General features: G+C 44.6%; 1 non-coding gene and 1 pseudogene across 1 annotated transcript; one reads left to right on the forward strand and one right to left on the reverse strand.

Annotated features, from left to right (window-relative positions):
• Positions 1–3471: 3471 nt before the first annotated feature.
• The window catches only part of LOC100477505, a 41601-nt pseudogene continuing 19754 nt past the window's right edge, over positions 3472–25318 (forward strand).
• Positions 12284–12390, reverse strand: LOC117801368. The gene has a single exon (XR_004623872.1). It is a non-coding gene; the product is annotated as a U6 spliceosomal RNA (small nuclear RNA).

The raw sequence follows: 25318 nt of genomic DNA on the forward strand, positions 1-25318 counted from the left end.
ACGCCTGTGAGGCCACTGTGCGGTGTGATGAAGGGCTCTCACATGGCAGATGCAGGAGAGCAGGCCTGTCCCTGAGGGACTTGCTCTCAACTGTGTCACACCCAGGCAGGGACTTTGCGAAAGCCCTCAGGTGACTGACGGGTGCTGACCAGAGAGCACCTAGCTTTCACAGATGCTGGTGTCTTCCCAGGTGAGTACGTGGTATACAAAAACCCGGGGATGCCACATGGCAGGATTCCAGACATCCTCCGTGCAAACGCAAAAGGACGCCCGTGATGTGGGGCGAATGCTTGTGTCATAGCCTTGACGTTGTGCGACACACCGTCACATGCTGGATCTCAGAGCGCCCTTCATAGACGCCTGAAGAGCCTTCAGCATCCTGCAGAAGAGGATGTGAGGCTCCGTGTGCTGACTGACCTCCTAGTAAGGGGAGGGGTGGGCCTCAAGCCCAGTGTCTCCGACTCTCACGCAGGGCTCTCAAACCCGCAGGGCTGCGCGACCAGGGGAGGAAGCCGGGAACAGGAGGAGCTGCAGAGCACACGCCCCGCACGCAGGGGCAGCTGCTACTCAGCAGAAGCTGGGAGCCACCACGCAGCAGCCCAGGCCCCCACCCCCTTGCCAGAGCCTCCAGTTTTTGCTCCACAATATGATTTTTGTGTGTGAGGTTCCAACCTATTCGAAACCTCTCGCTAAAAACCAAACGAAACAAAACAAAACAAAAAAAACCCCAAACTTGTCTCAAAGCCCTGTCTGGTTTCCCTGCCAGAGTGCCACTTCTGACGGTGGTTCATTTTACATTTATTGAGCACCTATTGTGTCAAGGAATTGTACGGAGGTCTGGGAGCAGGCACAGTCCCTATTTGAACAAAGCCAACCTGCTGGAGGAAGGTTTCTGTATTCACATGCTCTGAGTGTCTGTGGACTCAGCTTCTGTTCCGGTTCAAGGGCAGGCTGTGAGGGATTAAAAAAAATACCACACGGTTGCCCAACAATGTGCACGTACTTAATGCCACTGATTGTGCAGTTACAGACGGTTAAGATGGTGAATTTTATGCGTTGGTTACCACAATAAAAAAGTCATGCTGTTACATATATATGTAATGTTTATGCTTCACAAAGATACAGTCTAAATGAGAGAATTTAAAGCTATCAAATCCTTCAACAAACACTTGAGCCCCTGCGGTGTATCAAACACCATCCTAAGTGCAGGCAATAGGAAGTTGAGGAAACTCGTTCTTGTCTTCAAATGTAGCTTCTACCGAGAAATGACAGTGACATAGGGAGCAGCCCAGGTTTATGCAGTTAATAATAGCTGCTTTTTCTGGAACGCTAACTCCGTGCCAGGCTCTTGAGTGAGAGCTTGAGAAGCCCCGTCTATCTGAGCCTCCCTCTGCCTTGGGGGGCAGATACTACTATGGACCTCATTTTACAGAAGAGGCAGCAGAAGCTCAGAGAGGTTCCGTTGCTTGCCCTAGGTCACACAGTGATAGTGATTGGAGAAATCGGTACACTTTACTCCAGACCCCCTAGCAGAGAGATACCACAAGCCCTGGTGCAAGCAGCGGGCAGAGATTAGTGGGGGGCTCGGGGAAGCGGGAGCGCTGAGGAGGCTGGGCCGAGGAGCTCAGGCCGCAGGAAGGCACTGCAGCCCCGGTACAGGTAAGTGCACCGGTGTCCCCGCACCAGAGGCTGGGGCAGCTTCACCGAGGTCATTCTCATAGCCCGTCCGAGCGGCTGTAGCAAAACACCACAGGCTGGTTGGCTTGTACCCAGCAGAAATGCACTGCTTGCATTTTGAAGGCTGGAAGTCTGAGACCAGAGTGCTCGCACGGTGGAGGGGGCAGGGGGCTCCTCGGGACAGAGCTTGGAGGGTGCTAAATCCTGCAGAACACTCTTTATAAGAGTATTAACCCCATTCGAGAGGGCTCCACCCTCATGGCTGAACCACCTCCCAAAGGCCCCACCTGCTAATACCATCACCTTGAGGGTCAGGATTTGAACATATGATTTTGGGGGTGGGGGACACAAACATTCAGACCACCGCCATCATTAGCGCTGATTCCTAAAGGATGAGAGATGGACAAAAATGGAAGGACATTCTGGTCACACAGAGAAGGTTAAGGGCCGGGGAGAGGAGCCTGTCCATGTCCCTGAGCCCTCAATGCCCAGGGTTGTGACACAGTAAAGGACAACATCACACAACATAGGTGGACCTCTGAGGGGGCTGGCGGCTGTGGCAGCTTGTGGGCCTCAGCAACCTCAGCAGCGGACGCCCCACCTGGAACTGGACGGGGGAAAATGTCAGGCACCCCCTGCAGCCGGGTGGGCTAAAGTTGGAGACTTGAAATCGTGGGCAAGCTGGCTTCTGAGGGCCACTGGGGTTCTACCAAGCAGGGGGTGGAGACTAAGAAACCTAAATGGATGCAGGCACTGTGGTAGTGTCTTATGCAGATTCAGTCAACTGTAGTTTCAGGGGATGCGACACTCCAGCAGGGTGGCCCTGGGACACACTTCATTAAGAAACACCGAGTCCCCACTAATGCCAGGCTCTGTTGTAGATGTGGGGGATACAACACCGAACAGGACAAGGCAAGGTACTCAACCTCATGGAGCTTATATTCTAGGTAGTGTTTGTTATCTGACTAGATACGCACAAGTAAATAAAAAGTATATAAGACAATTTCAGAGGGTGACAAGTATATAAAGAAAAGAGGGGAGGAGCATAAGGTGTGATGGCAGTTGATAGTCTAGATAGAGTAGTCAAGGAAGGCTTCTCTGAGCTAACACCTGAATGGGAAGATAGGGGTGGGCACCAGTGGGAGTGCAGAAGGCAGAGAGAACAGTAGTGCAAAGTCCTGAGGCAGGTGCGAGCTTGGATTCCTGCAGCTTTGAACACATGTGCTTAAGGAAAGGAGGAATGTCAGTGCAGGTGGTGGGGAAGGCTGGGGAAAGAAGTAAGAGATGTGACTGGAGCGAAGCCAGATCATAGGGGACATTGTGGGCTCGGGACTATAAATATACATGTGTTGGGAATATGCAGGGGTTGGGGGGTGGGGAGCAGCTTCAACACTGGTTCAAGAGAGGAAAAGGCTTCTGGACCAGCTGGGAAGGGGCCAGGGAAAACTCGCTTGGCTACAGGGTAAACTCCTATGAGGCTAGGTACAGTCCACTGTGCCATGGCCTAAGGCACCTGGGAAATTCAAGCTTGGTACAGTGTGGTCCTGTAAAGTGTTTTTTTTTTTTTTTAAATTTAAAGATTTTATTTATTTATTTGATAGAAAGAGAAACAGCCAGTGAGAGAGGGAACACAGGCAGGGAGAGTGGGAGAGGAAGAAGCAGGCTCCCAGCGGAGGAGCCTGATGTGGGACTCAATTCCAGGACTCTGGGATCACGCCCTGGGCCGAAGGCAGACGCTTAATGACTGAGCCACCCAGGTGCCCCCATGTAAAGTGTTCTGATGCAGAGCAGAATATGGCTGTGGAAGTCCATGAGGACGTGCCCAGCCAAATCAGCCCCAACCAGCGGTGGAGGGGTTGGGGCTGGGGCAACAGAGGAAAAGATGGCAGGCTGAAGGAGGGCTGTATAGAGGAGGGAGGGTTTGCAGGGAAGATAATGGTGGAAGGCACCCGCACCAAGCGCCGCCCTAGGTGGAGCCCGGGAGGTAAGGCTGATTGGGGTGCCACCTGCTGGTAGTCTGACGTTACTGCTAGTTTCCTGGTCCAGATGGGGTCCGCCTCAAACGGAGGCCAGGATTTTGTAACAGCATTTAGGATGGGATTCTTATTATTTAAGTTTTGACTGAGGCAGGAATACAATAGATGCTAAATTCCAAAGGAGCCACTGTGCAGAAATCTCAAGGTAGTATCACGAACAGGGCAAACAACTCTTAAATTCTTTAACCATAGGACAAGACAAAGAATTTGCAGAGAATATTCCAAGTCGCCCTCAAATCCCATCCCTCCCAGGGTTGGTGAGAGGGGGTCTGTGGCTGCTCCTTGCATCAAGCCTCGAGGGCCACTCTAAGGAGAGTACTTGGAGAGCTTGATACGTGTTTCCTGAACAGAGAGATACCGGACTGGGGTCGGCCCTTTGCCTAGAAGATCCAACAGGCTAGCGATGCGCTGGCTGGAAGCAGGAGTGAAGAAGTGGCACATAAAGAAGTAATGGGTGCAGAGCGCGTGTGTGTGCCCGTGTGTACGCGTGCGTGTGTGTTTCCAGAAGTGCAAAGAGAACGAGAGGGTGTTTGTTGTGGTGTGGTTGTTGTAGCTGCTGCTTTCCAAGGAAACCACAGGTATCGATGAAACAGCTAGGTATGATGAACAAACATCACAAGATATGAAATACTATATTTCCCAATTTAAACATCTCAATTTTTTTCTGATTATAAAAATAACACATACTAACTAAAACTCAAACAGTTCAGAAATATACACTAGGAGAGAATGAATTTCCCTTTCTATTTCCCACGCTGATCTTTAAGACCTTTTCCAGCATTAAAGCTTCTCAGGCTTTCTGGGGTAGGTTCTGTTTTGTGACCAGCAGGTGGCAGTGCACCACTGCTTTGGGGGGGGACTCAGAAAGAAGTGGATTTGAGACGCAAGTCCCACGTAGCAGAGAGCTTGGCAAAATGGTTTTAATCTGAAACAATCTTTAAGTGTTCTAAAATGATGTCAGGAAAAATTCCTAGTGATTTTTCTTTACATGTTTAGAGTGGCTCAGTTTGGGCCGTGGTGCCCTAGATGATTGCCCCTGGGCTCTGAGCTTTTGAGAGCGAGGGAAAAAAGTTTATGAAACAAAAAGTATTTATTGGCTCATGTAACTGAAAAGTCCAGAGATTTGTTCTGAGGAGAGGGATATGTACTTCAGGTCCAGTTTGATCTGGTTTCAACCCATCATTAGGGCCCTGGGTCTGTTTTTCTGATATTTTCTGTTATTCTTGGCTGCTTTGTCTTGGGGTTGCCTTCCCTCAAGTTAGAAAACAGCCATAGTGGTTCCAGGCCTCATAGCTGCACCTTTCACCTTCTGGAGCCTCCCTGAAATTGTTGCCTGGGTCTCAGTGGCCTAAGCTGAATCACTTGCTCAGTCTTAAAGCAAACACTGACCAGGGCATAGAGTTGAGTCGTTACTTTCCCCTAAGCTTCGTACATGGGCTGTGTTGGGTGAGGGAGATACCTGGATGATTAACAACTGTTAACATGGTGGCAGGGGCCAGGTGGTGGTGTTGGTGGATGTTTGCTGGCCACATGTGGAATGGCAGTGTGACTCTGGTGCCCTCGCTCTCTGGAAAGTCCTACTGCTCACCAAGTAACCAGGGAAAGGCTCAGGACTAAGCCTCCAGGTAGCTAACTGGACAACGTCCTCAATGCCTGCCCACCCCAATTCACTTTCCACCCAACCAACCCCTGGATGGCTTCTCCAGATTACACACCTGATTGCACAGTTCCTCTGCTGAAAACTTTGCTGATGGCTCCCGTTCTCCAAGCTCAGCTCCTTAACATGGCGCCCAAAGGCCCACACTCCCTGGCCTCCGGTCTCTCCAGCCTCATCTGCCTCCACTATCTCTGGCACCTTAGCCTCTGCTTACTCATTCTTGTCACTAGGATGGGCTCTTTTCATCTCCCTGAATTTACTCATCTTACTTCTTCCAAAGTTAGCTGAAGTATCACCAACTTCTCCAAAGCACCTTGTGCAGATAACCCCCGGCTGGTGTGGTGCTCTTGCCCTCAGCCACAGCACCCCGTGGCTACTCACGACGTGGCTCTCGCTGTATCGTACTGCAATGATCTTTGCCATGTGCCTCCCTCTACTACTCTGTGAGATTCTGGATGGCTTGGGGCTGTGGTAGGTGTTCAACAAGCAATTACAGAACTGCTGGGATTGCTATCAATCCTCCCTTCAGATGCACAGGAGGCCCACTTTCTGTTCTGCCTTTGGTCCTGGGAGGCAGATAGTGGTTTTTTCCCTGAAGAACAGAACTTCCTCAGTCAACTGTCTTTCTCCCCAGAAATCCCCACCATCCCATTGGCCTGAGTGATCTTCGAGGGTCCCTTCCAGTCTTAAAGGATATGATTCTTCACTGAAGGAGCATGGGAGGAACAGAAAGCAAGCTGGTCCCACTGCTCCAAGATGGTGGAGGCTCCAGCTTCCCTCTGTGGGAGGTCAGCTTGGATCACTAGGGACAGCCCCAGTTTGGGCTCTGAGTGAGTCATACAAGCTACCCATGATCTGCAATCACCCCCTCTTCTCTCTCCTTGGAAAGATATTTTCACGTCTGCAGAAATTTCTGATGTTTTTTCTTCCCAGCTTCCTGGCTGGCCTGCCAGACTAGAGAGGTCCCAGTGTTCCTTAAATGAAGGGGGTCAACAAAGTTGGGCTATTTGGAATGATATTACCGTGACTGATAAGGACAGCTCACATTCTTTCAGCCCTCATTTTGTTAGCTATCATTTTAAGTATAATATATGGAATAAACCATTCATACAATATCCTATGAGGTAAGCACCACTATTGTCCCCATTTACAGACAAGGAAACTGAGGTATGGAAAAGTTAAGAATCTTGCCTAAGGTCATAAAGCCACCCAGTGACAGAGATAGTGTTCAAATGCAGGCGGTCTGGTCCCCCATACTCTCAACCACCACCCTATACTGCCAGTCTCAGCCAGGCTGAGGAGGAAGGATGAGGGAGAGAGGTCAGTTTGGAAAGGGGCTCTGGAGCCAGTGGGACTCTCTCCATTGCTGCCATGACTGCCGGCCTCTAAAGACCAAACCTGGCTCAGTTCTACCACCCAGGAGTCTTTAAACCATCGTAAATACTGATTATTATCAGTAAAATGCCTGCTATCACGTTGCAGCTATCAGAACATCACAAGCCTTATTTCATTAGAGACTGATGATGGCTCTGAGGGGGAGGTGTATTAACTCCATTCCACAGGAGGAGGGGGTGAGTCAGCATGGCTTAGTGACCACCCAAAGGCCCAAACAGGTAGACGGAGAGCTGGGACCTGCTCCTGAGTCACCTGTCTGTGGACCCAGGGTCAACATCACAGAATCTCTTTCCTTATGGACGAGGGCCTCTCCATTTTGGGAAGAGTCTCCAGTGAAAACGACTCTAGGGAGGCTTGTCCTTATTCTCCGTCCCCTAGTGACCCCAGATAACACCCAGATATGTTGCCTCCCCAGTTCACAGCCCTCTGCTTAGAGGGCCAGACAAATCCTTGTCTAGGACAACTTTCCACCTCTGTCCACTCCCTGCCCACTGTCCTCCCTTTCTTCCAAATGTCACCTTTTCCTTTTGCCCAGAAGCTTTTGAGGTTTAATTGTTTCTGCCTCTGAGGTCGCTGACTAACCTCGGCTGGTGGCGAGGGCTTTTCCCCATGCTTCCCACGGAGTGAATCTTGTTGCTTTCATAGTCATCATTCTCCACTTCCCTTCAGAATCCTTGATGGGCCTGTGGACTTTTAAGGACATTAGAGCCTCGAGTGCTGGCCAAGGCCAGATCCAGCCTCTGTCACCCTTTCCAAGGTCATCCAAGGACCCCTTAGGGACAGTGCTGGGGGGAAGTGTGAAGCTTGTGTTTTTGATCTTTTCATCAAGCAGATGTTGACTAAGTCCTACTATTCTGTCATTCAAACAGCCAAGACCCATGGCTGGCCCATTCCAGAAAAAAAAAAATCCCATCTTTTTAGCAGAATCCCTGGGAGTCCCAGCAAATCAGACTTCCAAGTGAATTCAATCACGCTCACTTGCTCACTTGGAGGAGAACCGTGGGTTGTTGCAGGAAGTCAAGGGAGTTGGGCCATGTGGAATGATATTATCATGACTGATAAGGACAGCTCACATTTTGTTAGAGCTCATTTAGTTAGCTAGGATTTATTGATTGCAAGATATCATTTTAAGTATAATATGTGTACATATCCTTCAATAGTCACATCCTATGAGATAGGCATCATTATCATTCCCATTTTATGGACAAGGAAATTGAGGTATAGGAAGGTTCAGTATCTTGCCTAAGGCCATGGAACCAGTGTGAATAAGAGAAGGCAGGAGTTAAGGTCAATCCCTGCTCTATCCCCAGGCTCCCCAAGCAGGCGGACACATTCATCGGTTTGAATGTGCCTCTAAGTTCAGGGCATACCAGGAAAATAAGGCCTAGGCCTTGGCCTCTGTAAGTTCAACACCAATGGTAAAGACAGACATGTAAGTTATAGGACAAAGAAACAGGTGCCGAGAGAGGGGTTGGTGGGAAGAACGTGGAAGCAGAATGCGGAATTCATTGAGACAGAGGATATCATGGGCGGGAGGAGTCACTAGCGCGAGTTCAGAGCCATAGCACATCCTTCCCAGGGCACTGCACTGTGACTCACAGCCCTGCTGGACCCCCTTTTGGCAGGGAGGTTGGCACATTCCCCCCCACCCCCAAACAATTGGATTACCCCCGAGATTCCTAGTCTCTGGCCAAATACCCACTCGGTCCTTTTTGCAAAGAGTCAGGGGTGGGTGATGGGAAGACTGGTGAATTACCAGGGGTGTCTCATGATAGCGTGAGTCCTGCTTTCTGGCCCTTTTAAAATGCATGCTGTGGTTTTCTGATATTTTCCATATGTCACAAAATTTACGAGTCTGATCTCACAGAGCAGCCAGAAAGCTCAGGGGCAATTGGTGATATATGTGGGCCGTCTGGCTCCTCTGAGAAAAGATTCAATTGTGTCTCTTAAAGTGATTTAATCCTAAATCTTAAGCTGGAATGAATAGAAAATGCAAATCTGTCTTTCTTATTTAAGGATTTTGCATTTTTGATAGTTTCAAAACAATCATGCAGAGGAAAAAAACATATTTTAGCAAATATATCTTGTTGGAAAGTGTAGATGCTTTGACAAATTAGAAAGTCAACCAAGTCACACACTTCCTTGTCAACTCTTGCTTCCAGCTGGCAAGCATTTAAAATAATATTCCAAGGAGGTTTAGCATTCATGATTACATTGTTTGATTACTGCACTTTCTAGATAATGGTTTTTCAAAATTGTATCTTGCAGCTAAAAATTAAATAGCGACTTCTGGGTATGCACGACATTCTTTAATAAAATGAGACCCAATATAATATTCTCAGAGGCTGAGCAGTAATATAGGAGAGATTTACTGTAGTCCAAATGAGTGAGATCATTGATCCTATAGGATTCTTATTATTTTCTCAAGCTAAACTCCAGAGAATGCCGGGAATGGAGCCACAGCTCTATTCACATTTGCCAGGATCCTAGGTGGCCTTTTTTTTCCCCACATGGATATCTGAAGAATTCTTGGGGTCTTTTGGCTGCATGCTGGGAAAATGCCTCAGAAGAGAAAGCTGTGGACAAAGCTGTTTGTGTGCACTGCAAAAATGTACCTCTGATTTTGGGGCAGTGAAACTATTCTGTTTGATACTATAATGGTGGATATATGTCATCATACATTTGCCCAAAGCTACAGAATGTACAACACCAAGGGTGAACTATAATATAAGCTATGGGTTTCGAGTGACGATAACATGTCACGTAAGTTCATCAGTTATAACAAGTGTATCACCCTGGTAGGGGATGTTGACAATGGGGAAGGCTAGCATGTGTGGGGGCAGGGGATATATCAGAACTGTCCAGACTTTCTAATTTTGCTATGAACCTCGACTTGGGCTTAAAGAAAAAAAGCACCTCTAGGCATCTCAATACACCATGCAGATCTTCCTGACAACACAGGCAGCCATGGCTCAGCCAGCTCTCCGTTCTCAGACCCCTCCTTCCTGTTCCCACCCCTAACCCTTGATGTGGTTTCTTGACTGCACCTCAGGGTCTCGCTGTTCAGTCAATGGTTGTGGAGATTTCAATATATACTAGGCACTGGCTTACACTTGGGATCAGGCCTTGATCGGGTTACTCCTCAAGGACGCTGGCTCAGACCCAGCCTTAAAGTAGAGTCCACTTTGAAGAGGCCCCAGGTAAGTCTGAATACAATATTGGGTCTGATGGGCCTTTCCATCTGGAATATCTATTTAATAAGAAAATCATTTACAGATATGCTACAAAATAGGGAGCTGGCTGGGTTTCCAGGGGAAAAATGTCCTGGGTGGCGGGTGTATCCTGCATTCATATATCAGAACAAAGAGGATAGATGTGCCTAAGGATGAAATCCATGGCGTGTTGGTAACATGTTACTCACTGGGTTTGCCTACTTCTGACAGTCAGGCTGGGCTAGGTGAAGTGTGGTAACAGACAACTGTAAAATCTCAGTGGCTTAACACAATGAAATAATGCAAGCTATTCTTCATTCACACCAAGTCCAACGTGAATGTCACTGGTTAGGTGACTCGAAGTCATGAGTTCAGAGTTCCAGCTCCTGACATTGTGTGCTGCTCTGACACGTCAGAGTCCTTTGTTCCAGGCACAGAGATGGGCAAGCGAGGGGCCATGGAAGACCTTGCTGGGCATTTTAGGGGCCAGGCCCCAAAGTGGCATACATACCTGGGGCCTGAGTGAACACCAACTGTCTCTGCCATGCACAGTAAGGGAGCCATTCCATTGGGGACCATTTTAAAACTAAATAGTCGTTTTCCATTCATTCTAGGACTTTTCTATCCCATCTACCAGGCTTTTTTTTTTTTCTTTCTTTCTTATGTATCCATAGTCATTAAACCAGAGACCCTTTGACATGGGTGTTCTAAATTGCTCATCTCCTACCCTGAGCCACAGGACAGCCTCATGTGTTAGAACAGGGAGCACATGGGGGACAGCTCTTTGCTTGTCAAGAAATGGATCTAATAATACAAGAAATGTAATGACATATGCAGCAAGAATCCTGTAAAGGGAACTAGTAAGAGAGACAAATCCACCCTCTTATTCTGGGGATCCATAAATAAGCCCAGAATATGTGGCTTATCCTGAATTGTAGGTCAGTCTTAAGCTTTAAAAACATCATTCTCTTCCTGACTCGAGATATATGGTTAGATCTAAAGCACTTGATAGTTTTCTGATCATTATCTGCAAATATTTGTCACTGAACATCTGTTGTCCAAACTCATCCTAGACAAAGTTACAATAATAAATTCCATTAAGCTTAGAGAAAATGCAAATTTCCCCCTTTGTTACTTTAGGTAATCACTTTCTTCATTCAAAAGGGTTTTCCCGTTAGAGGATCTCAAAGCAGAGAATACAGTGTGTGTTTTCACACACGTGCCTTCTGGCACCTGCCAAAATCAAAACCCTGTCCATATTGGTAGTGTGAAGTGTGCTACAATGATAGAGCTTCTGTTTGTATACTTGGGGCTTCAAGATGGTACTCCCTGCAACCTCACCCCACTTCCCCAAAAACCAGGAAATAAGGTTGCTCTTTGAAAGCCAAACAATATGATCAACGTCAGAGAGAAGTGAAGTCACTTGAAGGAGGGCCCCCACTAGCAATGCAGGCAAGCGCAACATAGACAAAGGAATACTACGTCCATTAGAAGAGCAGCTAGTCAACCCTGGAAGCCTAGAGAAAGGAGAGAATCAAGGGCATATGCTGATGGCAGAAGCTAAGGGGCTTGAATGCCAGTGCAGAGGGATTGGGACAGGATCCCAAAGTGATGAAGTAGGTGCATTTGTCTTCAGTGCCTTTTTATTTTACCCTTTTAACCTAATTCAACTACTTTTAGGACCCCTTTCCCTCACTTCCACCAGACAGCAAATATTATACTCATGTCTTCTAAAAACCAATATTTTCAGAGGCAGTAGGAAGTCATGGAAAGGAATCTTACCCTATAGAGGTCATGGTTCTGGAACATTCTTAATTATTGATTCTTAACTTTATTGTATATATCAGATATGTTCAAACATAAGATGAAGTGTTATTGTTTTTTTTTCCCCCTGACACACCATTCCGTGGTAAAGAGGAAGCAGCCTTATATTTAAATTCTCAGAAAGGCTCTTGTGAGGCTGCTCTCTCAATTACTTTCTTGTGCATAGCAAAGTGCTATTTGGGAAAGATTCATCCAGGTTAAAGGGGGTCTAACTCATTAAACTGAGTGACTGGGCCCCATTTACAAAGGCCAAGCGTGATGTGAAGATGAATGCAGAGAGTTGAGGCCAGTTGAGTTCTAATATTCAAGCCCCAACTAGTTCTAGATCCATTGGTCAGATGGAAGCATCAGTCTGTATTCATTGGATTTCATATTCAAGTCATTTAGCCCTTCTTGCTCTGATTCCTTTACCTTTCTTCTACTCCCAAGCAATTCTGATCATGACTTAGACTGTACCTTCAGGAAAAGAACATATTAGTCATGGAGGCTTTNAACGCTTCACGAATTTGCGTGTCATCCTTGCGCAGGGGCCATGCTAATCTTCTCTGTATCGTTCCAATTTTAGTATATGTGCTGCCGAAGCGAGCACAGTCATGGAGGCTTTTGAACATTTGGGTGCTGATAATGGTCACTTGGCATTGCTGATTAGTGCCCTGGCAAAGTGCCTTTATTCTTCAGTCTCACTACTTGGCCAATGAGTCTCTACCCCCATCCCCAAAATGGATCTGTTCTTGGTGGGTTGTTAATGTTCTGAGTCTGCAAGGCTGAAGTCCAGAACAGCCCTTGGACAATCCACAGAGGTAGTGATGGGCACAATCCACAAAGGCTTCCTGGCAGATAGACTGCTGACTTTGTTTCTCAAGAAAACTTGTTGAGGGGCGCCTGGGTGGCACAGCGGTTAGGCGTCTGCCTTCGGCTCAGGGCGTGATCCCGGCGTTATGGGATCGAGCCCCACATCAGGCTCCTCTGCTGGGAGCCTGCTTCTTCCTCTCCCACTCCCCCTGCTTGTGTTCCCTCTCTCGCTGGCTGTCTCTATCTCTGTCGAATAAATAAATAATCTTAAAAAAAAAAAAAAAAAAAGAAAACTTGTTGAGTTGGGTGGGTGGAAGAGAGCCCTTGATTTGGTCAATGATGAGCATTTTCCATGTCAGATGGCAAGCTTTCAGTCCTCATCCCTGAACAGCCCTAGGGTGCTACTCTTTTGTGTGCTGAGAAGGAATTTTGCGAGTAATACCCACAATTTCTATGTTACTGGCAATTTTGGGGCAACAAACTCCTCAGTTCCTATTCGCGATTCGTGAACAAGAAGTCACAGTATACTCAACACAAAGTGTAAGAGCTGAACCAATGTGAGCTGTGTCCTCAAGATCTGAAAACGAAGACTGGGGCCAGTAGGTTGGCAACCAATACTTTGTCTTTTTTGGTGGAAAGCCCCCTTCCCTAGCTCCTTAGGGCATCTGTGTGTTGGCAAGCCCACCTGTATGTAAGCATGCACACGTGAGCACACTGCTATGAAATAAAGCTTTGGTGGGCATTTGAGTCTGTTGCCATTCTTTTTCCTCTAACAATTCTATTCTAGACATGGTAAGTTAGCTTTTTCTAACTGAGGGATACTTGTTTAGAACATGGATTTTATTTTACTATTTATTTATTTATTTATTTATTTATTTATTTATTTATTTAGAGATGGGGGAAGGGCAGAGGGAGAAAGAGGGAGAAAGAGAGTCCTAAGCAGGCTCCATGCTCAGCACAGGCCTCGATCTCATGACCCTGAGATCATGACCTGAGCCAAAATCAAGAGTTGGATGCTTAACTGACTGAGCCACCCAGGCACCCCTAGAACATGGATTTTTATATAAAAACTGAAAACATCAGGAGCCACCACCTACATAGAACTTGGGGAATGAGAAAGCTTCCCTGGCAGTTTTGCATGATAGGAAAGCAGAGGTCTGACCATTTGTCATAGAAAAACTAAGTGGATAATTCTGATAGGACTGCTTCTAATTCTCTGGGACATGCTCACATGGCACCCTGTCCTTTCTTTCATATCTTTTTACCATAGTTGCAATTAATCAATTATGGAATTATTGGGTTGATGTCTACATTTTTGCCACATCTCAAGTTCCAGGAAGACAGGGACAGTGTCTGGCTTTTTTCCCTCTGAAAACTCAGCCCCTACTACAGTGTCTTGCACATGAAAGATGTTTAGTAAATATTAGATGAATAGATAATACACCATCCAACGGACTATGTCTTTCATCTTTGAACCATGAATGCCTGGCAGAGTGGCTGGCATACCAAGAACTCAGGCATCAGTTGTGGAAGGAGAAATGGAAGGAAGGAGAGAAGGAAGGAAGAAGAGGTCATCTCCATCCCATGAACTCAGTGCAATTGGACTTAAGGTTTCCTGATTAATATCATCAAAGGGAAAATCCCCTTCTGTTAGCAAAAGATATGAAAAATAAACAGAATGCCATCTAATTTAATTTGAGCTGCAAAGAAAGTGACTAACGAGGCATTTCTGTATTTGGGTAGGAGGAAGACACTCTAAGTGCTACCTGGAAATGGCTTTAGTTACTTTGGTGACTGTTATAGTCTTGTGAGAATAATCTCTTCTTAATAAGGACAATTACTTAGATTTATTACTCCTCTGTGGTCTTGTTAAAGATCTAAGAAGAATCCTATTTAAATGGAAAGAACAATAGGAGCTTTTTAACAGGGAGCAAGTTTTAATTAAAGCCCAAGCATCAGATTGGTGTCTCTGTGGCTGGGTGGAAAATGTGGGTTAAAAAAAAGAAGAAGAAGAAGAAATAAACAATGGCATCTACTCTACCTACTTTTGAAGAAAAAAGTCAATTTTGAACGAAATGCCTCAAAAGGGTATGTGTTTTCAAATTACACAAAACTTCCCTTTTTTGAGGATGGCCTCTTGGAATCACATCTTCTTTCACTTAATGGAATATCCTTTAGAGTTGAGATAATGAGCTCGATTACATGCCGGGTGCCCAATCCAAGAAGCAGAGCTGGGATGACTGATGGCCATCACTGCAATAATACACAGTGGTATTTAAAAAGTACTTTAGAATGTTCCTAGGGAGGAACGGGGACCCAGAGTGCTCCCAAAGAAATGCATTGTTGCAGAGAGTCCCATCCCACAAGTAGAGAAGCTCAGGGTTCTTCCTGTTTGAGTAAGAATAACAAGAGCTGTTTGGAAACCCCAAAAACTCTGGCCCTGAGGAAATGTCGTTAAAAAGAACAAATATTCTATTAGTTAACAAAAACAAATAGAATGAAGCAAAATAAAAAAGTCTGATAACCCATCAGATGGGTAGTCTGATAAGCCAACGGGTGTACGCTGAAAAGACACAGTTTTTGTCTGATGTGGCTAATGTTTCCATGTTGGAGTAGTGCATATAAATGCAGCTGTCTGCTGTTTGGAGCATTATTCTGCTTTAAATAAATAACCAACAGCAGTCATTTAGATGCATTTTGGGTGACGACGGCACATGGGAACTCATGTCATCTAACCTAAGCCAGAAGTATTTCCACATTAAATTATATTATTGAAAACAATGAAGGAGTAAGCATGGGGTGGGGTGGGGGTAGGGAGGCTCTTTCTCGGCTTATGGGGTATGTTCTGATTTTATGTCACCCTAGTGGTCAACAAATGTCATACCAAGAACAGATGAACACTAAATGAATCTCTTCTTGTGATGATTATAACAAGACTGTAAAATGGAAAACAGTAAATATAACTCATCCTTATTAAGACTCTCTGGTATTTGTTTCCAGCTAGAGCTCCTAACAAGAGAGTAAACAATACTTGGTCTCTTGTGATTGCTAATTAAAATGCAATAAATTATGGAATCAATTTAAATTCTGGATCAGCTCTACGGTGGGTTCAACAAACCTCCTAAATTTTATTTTCCCCTTGGGGTCTCTTTTCCAGAACCTTGAGGTAGGGGCGTGTGTGTGCATGGTCTCTCTTTTGTTTGATTTTTAATTGCTCTTGTGGCTCTTTCAGGGAAAGATGTCCAATAGCAGGACAGATTCCAGGATCTTGGCATGTTTTCCCTGCTTCTGAGTTACATCCTTGCTTTTGGCTTACTGCGTGGTTAATGATAAGACTTGGGCTACTGCCCAAAGTTGTTTAGTAGCAGTGGCCTTGGCAAGATACTTGGAATATCCAAACAGCTCTGGTTCCCCACAGTCTTGTCCGGGCCAAGAACAATGGGGTCTAGGTGGTATCCTTATGTAGCTAATGCACGAAGGCAAAGTGTCAGCAAGACCCAGCAGGAGAGGAGGCTGGTGTCTCCTGAGAGAGGAATATATAGATATAGATATAGATACAGATACGTAGATACAGTTCTACAGATACAGTATCGTAAGTGAGAAATATTTCCACATTAAATTATATTATTGGATACAATAAAGGAGTAAGAACATACAGATATACTTATATCTATACAACTATACCCTTTCTATATATTCCTCTCTTTGTATCTATATATAGTTATATAGATATATAGTATATATAAGGTATATTATAACTACATATTATAAATAACTATATATATTACAGATAGTAGTTAATCATTTTGAATTATTAGCAATAATAACTAAATACATATAACATACATTATCTATATATCTATCTACACCTATATCTCCATATACAGATATATAGTTTTATTTTGAGGCGCTTTTAAATTTAGTGGACTCTGCAAAAAAGCAAAATATTCTAAGGAAGATTCCCTCTGGGAAAAGCAAAGTTACTTTGGCCAGATGTGGCAGTAGCTCTTTTAAACAGTCAGAGAGAAGACAGGAACAACTTGCCGTGACTTATAATTCTAATCCCAGACACTGGCAGGTTGCCCAAAGGGAGACCCTCGGAAGTCTTTGTTGACTGCTCCTGATTTGCATCAGCAAGGGCGGGGGCAGGTACAGGGTGAAGAGGAGCGTGTGTGTCTGTCCCAGCCAGAATACAGTTCAACCAGAGCTGCCCTCTGAGCCGAGCCCAAGACCCAGAGCAGCTCCTCACCCCACACCTGCTCTTTCCCTTTGTAGATATGCTAGTTCTTCTCTGCGTCCTTCAGACTAACAGCACTAGCAGTTTCATCTTCTGCCTCCGGAGAAGCAAGTCTGACATAGTGAGAGACGTGCCACCTAAGGACTGTTCCTCAACTGTAACTCCAGAGAATTAATTTCTATCCGATTTGAACGTGTGAAGTGCTCACGCCCCCTCCTTCCAGCAGTACTTCACAAACTCTCGTTGGTTATTTGCAAGGCAAAGGACATTTTCACCTTCTACATAGACCATATGATCTCTTTGAAAGTCAACATTATGTAGGGGAATAAACATGGACTGTAAAGTAAGACAAAGTTGGGTTCAAATCTGTTTGTCTCTTGTTAACTGCATATTCTTCAGCAAGCTATTCTGCCTCATATATAAAATAGGGTTAGTAATGCCTGCCTTGGAGGCACCTGGCTGGCTCAGTTGGTAGAGCATGCAACTCTTAAACTCAGGGTTGTGAGTTCAAGACCCACATTGAGCATGGAGCCTACTTAAAACTTAAAAAACGAAAAAATTAAAATAAGTGAATAAATAATGCCTACTTAACCAGGGCTATTATAGAGGTTAAGCAAGTTCTTACATATAAAATGCCTGTAATAGCTAGTAGACACTCAATATGTGTTAATTACAACAATTTAAAATTTGTTTTTTTCTATTCTGTTAGCTTTATTTTTTTAATGATTTATTTATTTATTTATTTTAGAGAGAGAAAGAGTGCATGGTGGGGAGGTGCAAAGGGAGAGGCAGAAAGAGTCTTAAGCAGACTCTGAACTGAGCATGGAGCCTGACACAGGGCTCGATCTTACTACCCTGAGATCACGATCTGAACCAAAACCAAGAGTTGGACACTTAATGGACTGAGCCACCCAGGTACCCCTATTCTGTTAGCTTTATATCTATTTATCATATTTTAAAACCCCTAAATATAACCTGCTCATGCCTACTGCCCCAGGTTATTTTCTTAAATGAATACATGACAAGATACTTTAAACAGCAAAAGGATGTTTTGCTTTTTTTCTGGGAGAACACACATACATATGTACACAGAGTACACATACACATACACAGACACACACAGCACATGCACACAGAGATGCAGAGGCAGATAGATGACTTTCCAAAGTACTTCAAATTTTGGGTTCTCATCATAATTAAGAAGGAAACATGTCCAAGGTGAGAAAAAACACTGAAGCAGTTAATGCACAATGCATCGTGGGAGACATATTCTTCCCTGGTCTTTAAAAAAATATGTTCTGAAGAGCCGAGCAGAAGCAGGGTACAGGCCCAGCTGCCTGCTGGTCAGTATGACCATATTCTGTGCAGTTGTGTTGGAAGAAAATTTAAAAACCAGAACCCAGCCATCACTAGCTCTGATCCAGCTATGTATAGCTGTTAATGAACATATAACGGTGATTAGTTTCATTCTGCCCTGGAATATCTCACAGGAGTACTATTGGCAGAGCTCAAACAATAACTAAATAGACTGCATCTTTAGAAAGAATATCCCAGCCACAACAGAGGTTTTTTTCTCTCTCCTAGGTATAGCAACCAGAGAAGAAAAAGAAATAGAGGGCATTTAAATTGTTAGGAACAAGTAAAACTGTCACTATTTGCAGATAACATGAGAAAACCCTAAAGACTCCCAAAAGATTCCACCAAAAAATTATTAGAACTAATAAGCGAATTCAGAAAAGTTGCAGGACACAAAATTAATATACAGAAATTGGTTGTGATTCTATACACTAATAACAAACTAGCAGAAAGAGAAATTAAGAAAACAATCCCATTATATGCAATCCAATTGCATCCAAAAAAAAAAAAAAAAGATATCTAGGAATATATTTAACCTAGAAAGTGGAAGAGTTGTATTCTGAAAACTGTGATACCAATGAGAGAAATTGAAGATGACACAAATAAAGGGGAAGATATACTATGCTCAAGAATTAGAAGAATTAATATTGTTTAAATGTCCATACCATCTAAAACTATCTATAGACTCAGTGCAGTCCTTATCAAAATACCTATTGCCCATCTTCATAGAACTAGAATAAATAATCGTAAAACTTGTATGGAACCACAAAAGACCTCAAATAGCCAAAGCAATCCTGAGAAAGAAGAACAAAGCCAGAGGTATCACAATCCGAGATTTCAACATACATTACAAAGCTATAGTCATCAAAATAGTGTGGTACTGGTGCAAAAATAGACACACAGATCAATGGAACAGAATAGAGAGCCCAGAAAGAAACCCATGTTTATATGGTCAATTATTCTACAACAAAGGAGGCAAGAATATACAACGGGGGGGAAAGACAGCCTCTTCAATAAATGGTGCTGGAAAACCTGGACAGCTACATGTAAAAGAATGAAACTTAGACCAGTTTCTTACAAAAATAAACTCAAAACGGATCAAAGACCTGACTATAAGACCTGAAACCATAAAATTCCTTAAAAAAAAAAAAAACCATACATAGACAGTAGTCTCTTTGATAGCAGCCTCAGCAATATTTTTTTAGATCTGTCTCCTCAGGCAAATGCAGTAAAAGCAAAAATAAATGACTGGGACTACATCAAACTAAAAAGCTTTTGCACAATGAAGGAAACAACAAACAAAAAGGCAACTTACTGAATGGAGGAAAATATTTGCAAATACTATATCCAATAAGGGATTAATTTATACAAAACATATAAAGAATTCATACAATTCAACACCAAAAAAACCCAAAGAATGTGATTTTAAAATGGGCGGAGGATTTGAATAAGACATTTTTCTGAAGAAGACATGCAGATGGCCCCCAGTCACACAAAAAGACGCTCAACATCACTAACCATCAGGGAAATGGAAATCAAACCACAAGGAGTTGTCACCTCACACTTGGCAAAATGGCTATTATCAAAAAGACAAGAAATAAATATTGGCGAGGACACGGAGAAAAGGAAACCCTTATACACTATTGGTGGTAATATAAACGGGTGCAACCACTATGGAAGGCAGTATGGAGATTCCTCAAAAAATTAAAAATAGAAATACTATGTGATCTACTAATTCCACTATTAGAAATTTACTGAGAGAAAACAAAAACATGAATTGGAAAAGATATATGCACTCCTGTGTTACCCATAGTATCATTTACATAGCCAAGATACAGAAACAACCCAAGTGTCCATCAATAGATAAATGGGTAAAGTAAATGTGGCATGCACACACAGAGAATATTACTCAGCCATCAAAAAGAATGAAATCTTGCCGTTTGCAACAACATGGATGGATCTAGAAGACAGATCAAAGATATTATGCTAAGTGAATAGAGAAAGACAAATACCATATGATTTCACTCATGTGGAATCTAAAAAAGAAAAAAAACAAAACAAAAACAGACTCATAAATACAGAGAATAAACTGGTGGTTGGCCGAAGGGAAGTGGGTAAGGGGATTAAGAAGTACAAACTTCCAGTTATAAAATAATAGGTCATGGGGAAGAAAAGCATGGCATAGAGAATATAGTCAATAACACTGCAATAATATGTTTGCTGACAGATCACGACTACACTTATCATGGGCGGCATTTCCTAATGTATATAAACGTCGAATCACTGTGTTATATACCTAAAACTAATATATTGCATGTCTACCACACTCCAATTAAAAATGCCTATGTACATACATACATACAGGGGTTTCTTTGCTCTTTTTTGGAGAGAGGTCTCTCAGATTCTTTGGGTCCTTTCTTTCTCTTACAGCTCATAATCCGTAAACAAACCCTGTTGCCTCTGCCTTAAAAATATATCCTGGATTTGACTGCTTCCCACCATCACCATCATCACGCAGGGGTCCAGGCCTCGGCCTCGCCTGCATTCTGCAGTAGCCACCTCCTCGCTTGCTCTCTTGCAGGCCACTCCCTGCACAGCTGCCTGCGCGACCCCTAAAACCAGGACGCGCCACGTCACTCCTTGGCTCAAAACCCTCCAGGGACTTCCACCGCAGGCAGAGTAGAGCCCTGTCCCGGCAGAGGGCCGCCCGCCCGGCCAGATCTGCTTCCCAGCGCGCCCCCTCTGACCTCCTCTCCTGCTTCCCGCCCCGCTCTCCCCCAGCCCGGCCTCCCCGCTCTCCTCCGGGTGCCAGCCTCGAGCTGCCCCCTCAGCCTGCGGCGCTTTGCCTTTCCTTCCTCTGCTCAGACCTCCAAGAGGCCCTGCCCCGGGGGTCCCCTCTCAGCCCCACCCAGACTCCTGTTCTTGCTTGCTTTCTCTTTCTTACTGCCTCACATACGCATCTTCCACATACGGTAGCTCTGTTTTATTTTATCGTGTTTGTGGTCTGTCTCCTCCCACTTCCGTTCACTCCTGAGTCCCCACTGCCCCAAACAGAGCCTGGTGCACAGTCGTTCCATAAGTGAACGCTGCAGGCTCTGCGAGTGGGTCCTCAGGAGAGCACGGAAGAGTGAGGCAGGACTGGAAAGCACGCATCATGGAACTGGGCTTCGGAGGAAGAGAAGACACGGGAGCCCAACAGACCAAACAGGCTGTTAGAGGCCATCACAACAGCACACAGCCAGGTGCCCTGCGGCCTCTTGGAATATTACTGAATTAATGAACACACTTGCTTCAAACCGGAGAAATCTGAGAAAGGATGGGGGCGAAAGCAGTCAGAATCCGCCCATCACCCGAGGTTACCCAGAAGCCTGTCACTTGGAGGCCCCCTTGCTAGGTCACCTTTTCTTTACTATTTAAATGAAAACACTTAAGTCTTGTGAGGCAAATGCTATGGGAAGTCTAGGGTCCTCCCCAAAGGATCTGGGTAAATCCCTGGGGCCTGCATTCTCTGAGTTACCCTCTCACTGACTGCGGCTGACATAAGCCAGAGTCCAACTTGGGCTTCTCTCCCCCCTCATCCTGTGGAGACCACAACCCTATAAACCCTGATAATACAGTGTATACAGCAGACTCATCCTAAGACTAGGGATTATGCAACAATACAACATATTAAACAATTAATTTGAAAATTAGTTATCTCAGTTCCTAAAAGTTCCTCAGCTCCCCACCGCCCCAGGATTTCTCACTGGCCTGCTTTTCTCCTCAAGCCACACAGATGCAGGCAGGATGAGCTGGGCCCATCGAGGTAGCTCTCCCCTTTGGGTCTGGCAGAAAATTCCCTGGAATACTGTCACCTGCGAAGTCAGGGTCATTGAGACTAGGTCTCAGAAAGCTGTTTTCCATTTCAATTAAGTATATGTGATTTGAATTTTAGGAACATGGTTTGGAGTCATCTCAACTAAATGTTTTATGAACACAATTTCCAGCTCGCTAATAGTTAGAAAACTGACTCCTTTTCACCCATGTGTGGGGTGGGAAATTAAGAACCATTTAAATGGTTCTCACCTTCCCCAATTGCTAATAATTCAGACCACAAGCCCCACTCACACCCCACGTTAATCAACCACTGTGGATTTAGGGGAGGAAATAAGAGGACAGGCGCAGGGGTGGGCGTGCTCCAGCTATGTGTATTTAGTAGGCACTGGCGTGTAGGAAGGAATTAAGGCAGCAAGAAAATCTGCTTTACCCTTCACTTCAGTCAAACTTTTTAGGAATCAAGTTACAAATCACCACTTACCCCAGAGAGCAGGCTTTACTTCAGTAGAATTAGCTGGCCTCCCAGCTTGCCTCCGGAGAATCATCAGCCTAGGACTGGGACGGGCGGGGGGGGGGGGGGGGGGGGTGCCGGGTGCCGCTGGCTGATTGCAAATCAACAACACCTATTCTACTTTGGATTCCCTGCGGCAGTGGTTCTCAGGTGTGATCCCCAGACCAGCACTATCAGCATCAGCTTTACCTGGGAACTGATCAGATGTAAATTCTCAAGTCCCACCCAGATCCACTGAATCAGAAACTTTGGGAGTGGGGCTCAGGAATGTTTTCATAGGCCCTCCACTAGTGATATTGATGGACGCTGCAGGCTGAGAACCTCTGACCTGATGACCCCCTCCCCCCAGGTCTTCCTGAAGTTAATGTTGGGCATTCTGTATCGTTTCTATGCAACGTCAGACCTCCAAATTGGAGAGATCCGCTAAAGCATTTCCATGTAATGGGAAAACAGTTAAAAAGAAACTTAATTTTATTTATACAGATAGACAGAAAAGGCACAGAGAGAAGGCTGGATGGTGCTGCTTTAAATCACTAGGCTCAGGGACGCCTGGGTGGCTTAGTCGGTTAAGTATCTGCCTTCAGCTCAGGTCATGATCCCAGGGGCCTGGGATCAAGCCCCACATTGGGCTCCTTGCTCATCGGGGAGCCTGTTTCTCCCTCTACCTGCCATTCCCTGGCTTGTGTCCCCTCTCGCTGACAAATAAATAAAATCTTTAAATTACTAGGGACAGCCACGGCCTGGATATCTGTGTCTTCAGGGGTGAGATGCTGGAAAGGTCAGCTGTCTCCTAGCCAGCAGCCGACACACAAGTAAGTAAAGAAGGCCCCTGAACAGTGTACTGAGCTGTCGCAAGAACCCTGGGGTCCTCTCAGCGCTGACTCACTTTGCCATGAACTCTGTGGAAGACTGACAGCTGTGCCTCAGTCCCGGATTCTGTGCTAACAGCCCTTCATTTCACAACAACCCTATAGTGGGTATTTATTTTCCATTTTATGAACAAGGAAACAGAGGATCATTGTCAAGTTCACACTGGTAGTAAGTTTTGGAGCTGGAATTCACTCCAGAATGTGGGACTCAAAAACCCCTGCCCTCACCTGCAAAACCCCACCTCCTCTGCTGAGAAGTGATGAGTGGGATTTACAGGTAAGCTCACAGTGAGCGGGAGCAGGAAATGCTAAGGCCAGGGAGGAGCCCGAAAGCCACAGCCAGACTGCCCTGTGTAGCTCAGCAGCCCCTGTAGCCGCTACTGGGTGGTACCTAGTAGCAATAATTCACTTACAGAAAGGAAAGGTTGGTATATATGTTCACTCAAATCCAAAAGGTAGGGAGGTAAGCAGTTATTTTATAAAGGCTGAATTGCAACGAGGTTGCACAGAATGGGTTAAAATAAAAATGTCACTTAATTATTTTGGAAGACTTACCTTTGCAGAAAAACCTGTAATTTACTGATGGCATTTGCTAGATAAATGAAATATTACCGCAATATACTTTCGTTCAAATGCATGGTGAGTTTTTTGAAGAATGGTTTAGTTTTGAACTCTGGACAGGTGAAGAGCATAGCCATTCCTTGTGTCTCACCTTATGAACTCGAGCGATGATGCAGGCAGCCCAGAGCATTTCTCCTGTGGTTTGGGCAGTCAGCACCCTCCCAGGAATGCACTTTAAACTGGAAAGTTTGACCAAAGCCAAGCAAGCGTAAGCACTTTGTTATTACTATTATTGTTTCAATAACCATCTTTGGCAAATTTACCCGTCTTGTCTTCTTGAAAAAAAGAATGTAATTCTTTTTCCCTGGTAACAGGAGTAACTTTTGAAAATAATGCCTTACAATACACAGAATGATGCTACAGATAGGCAATGCTCAATCTGGCAATTAATTAGTACCTGCCCCCACCCCGCGCCTGTTTCTCACAAGTGTATTAGCTCTGCCCTTGCAAGGAGGGGTAGTGGCATTCTCATGAAACACTGGGGAAGTCAAAGCTTTCCTATTCTGAGGATGGAAAGAACATTAATTATTACTTTGAATCCTATTGGGTGAAGTGGAGTTTTTTTTTCTTTCCTTCCCCAAACACAACAGGAGAATTATTTCCTAATAAAACTTCCACTAGGCCAGACAGTGTTGATGGAACATAATTTTTAATATGCAGTGGCCTGGAATCTGACAGATATTGGCAGAGTGGGTGCCCCTGTTTTAAAAAGCTGAATGTGGCTGACAGTAATATCACTGCTTCCTTATGTCTATTATAGTCAGTGCAAGGTTAGACAAATACATTCCCACCAGCACAAAATAGCAACCTTCCAAAATGTATGTCAGTGGTGTATTTACAGCCAAATCCAGAAGGAGCTTGTACTTCTTATGCTGTTCCCATTAATGAGACAAATGTCAGCATCCATAAGCTATTTTTTTGTTCCTGCTTATCAAATCTTTCAAAAAATTGATAACTAGTCTTTATAGATTGTGAAAGTCAGATATAACTCTGAATGTATTACTTTACTGGACCCCTTGGGGTAAACTTATCACCTGGAAACCATTTTACATGGACGATTTGACTTTCATGTGGCGTGTCATAATGCACCCTAGATGGAAATCTAAAATAAAATATCTGGACTACAACCTTCCTCTTGGTGGAATTTATGATTCCCTCAGTACAATAATTTTGAAAATTGTATCCCTTAAGCTACAAGACTTGATATATTATTAACTGCTTGAATTGAAGAAGCTTTCCAATAGGCTTACGTGCTATCTAGAGGCACGGATTAATTTCTATGGAACTGCAAGCTTATCTCAAACTGTTTTTCAGC

This window comes from Ailuropoda melanoleuca, chromosome 2 (assembly GCF_002007445.2).
Source record: "Ailuropoda melanoleuca isolate Jingjing chromosome 2, ASM200744v2, whole genome shotgun sequence".
NCBI lineage: Eukaryota > Metazoa > Chordata > Mammalia > Carnivora > Ursidae > Ailuropoda > Ailuropoda melanoleuca.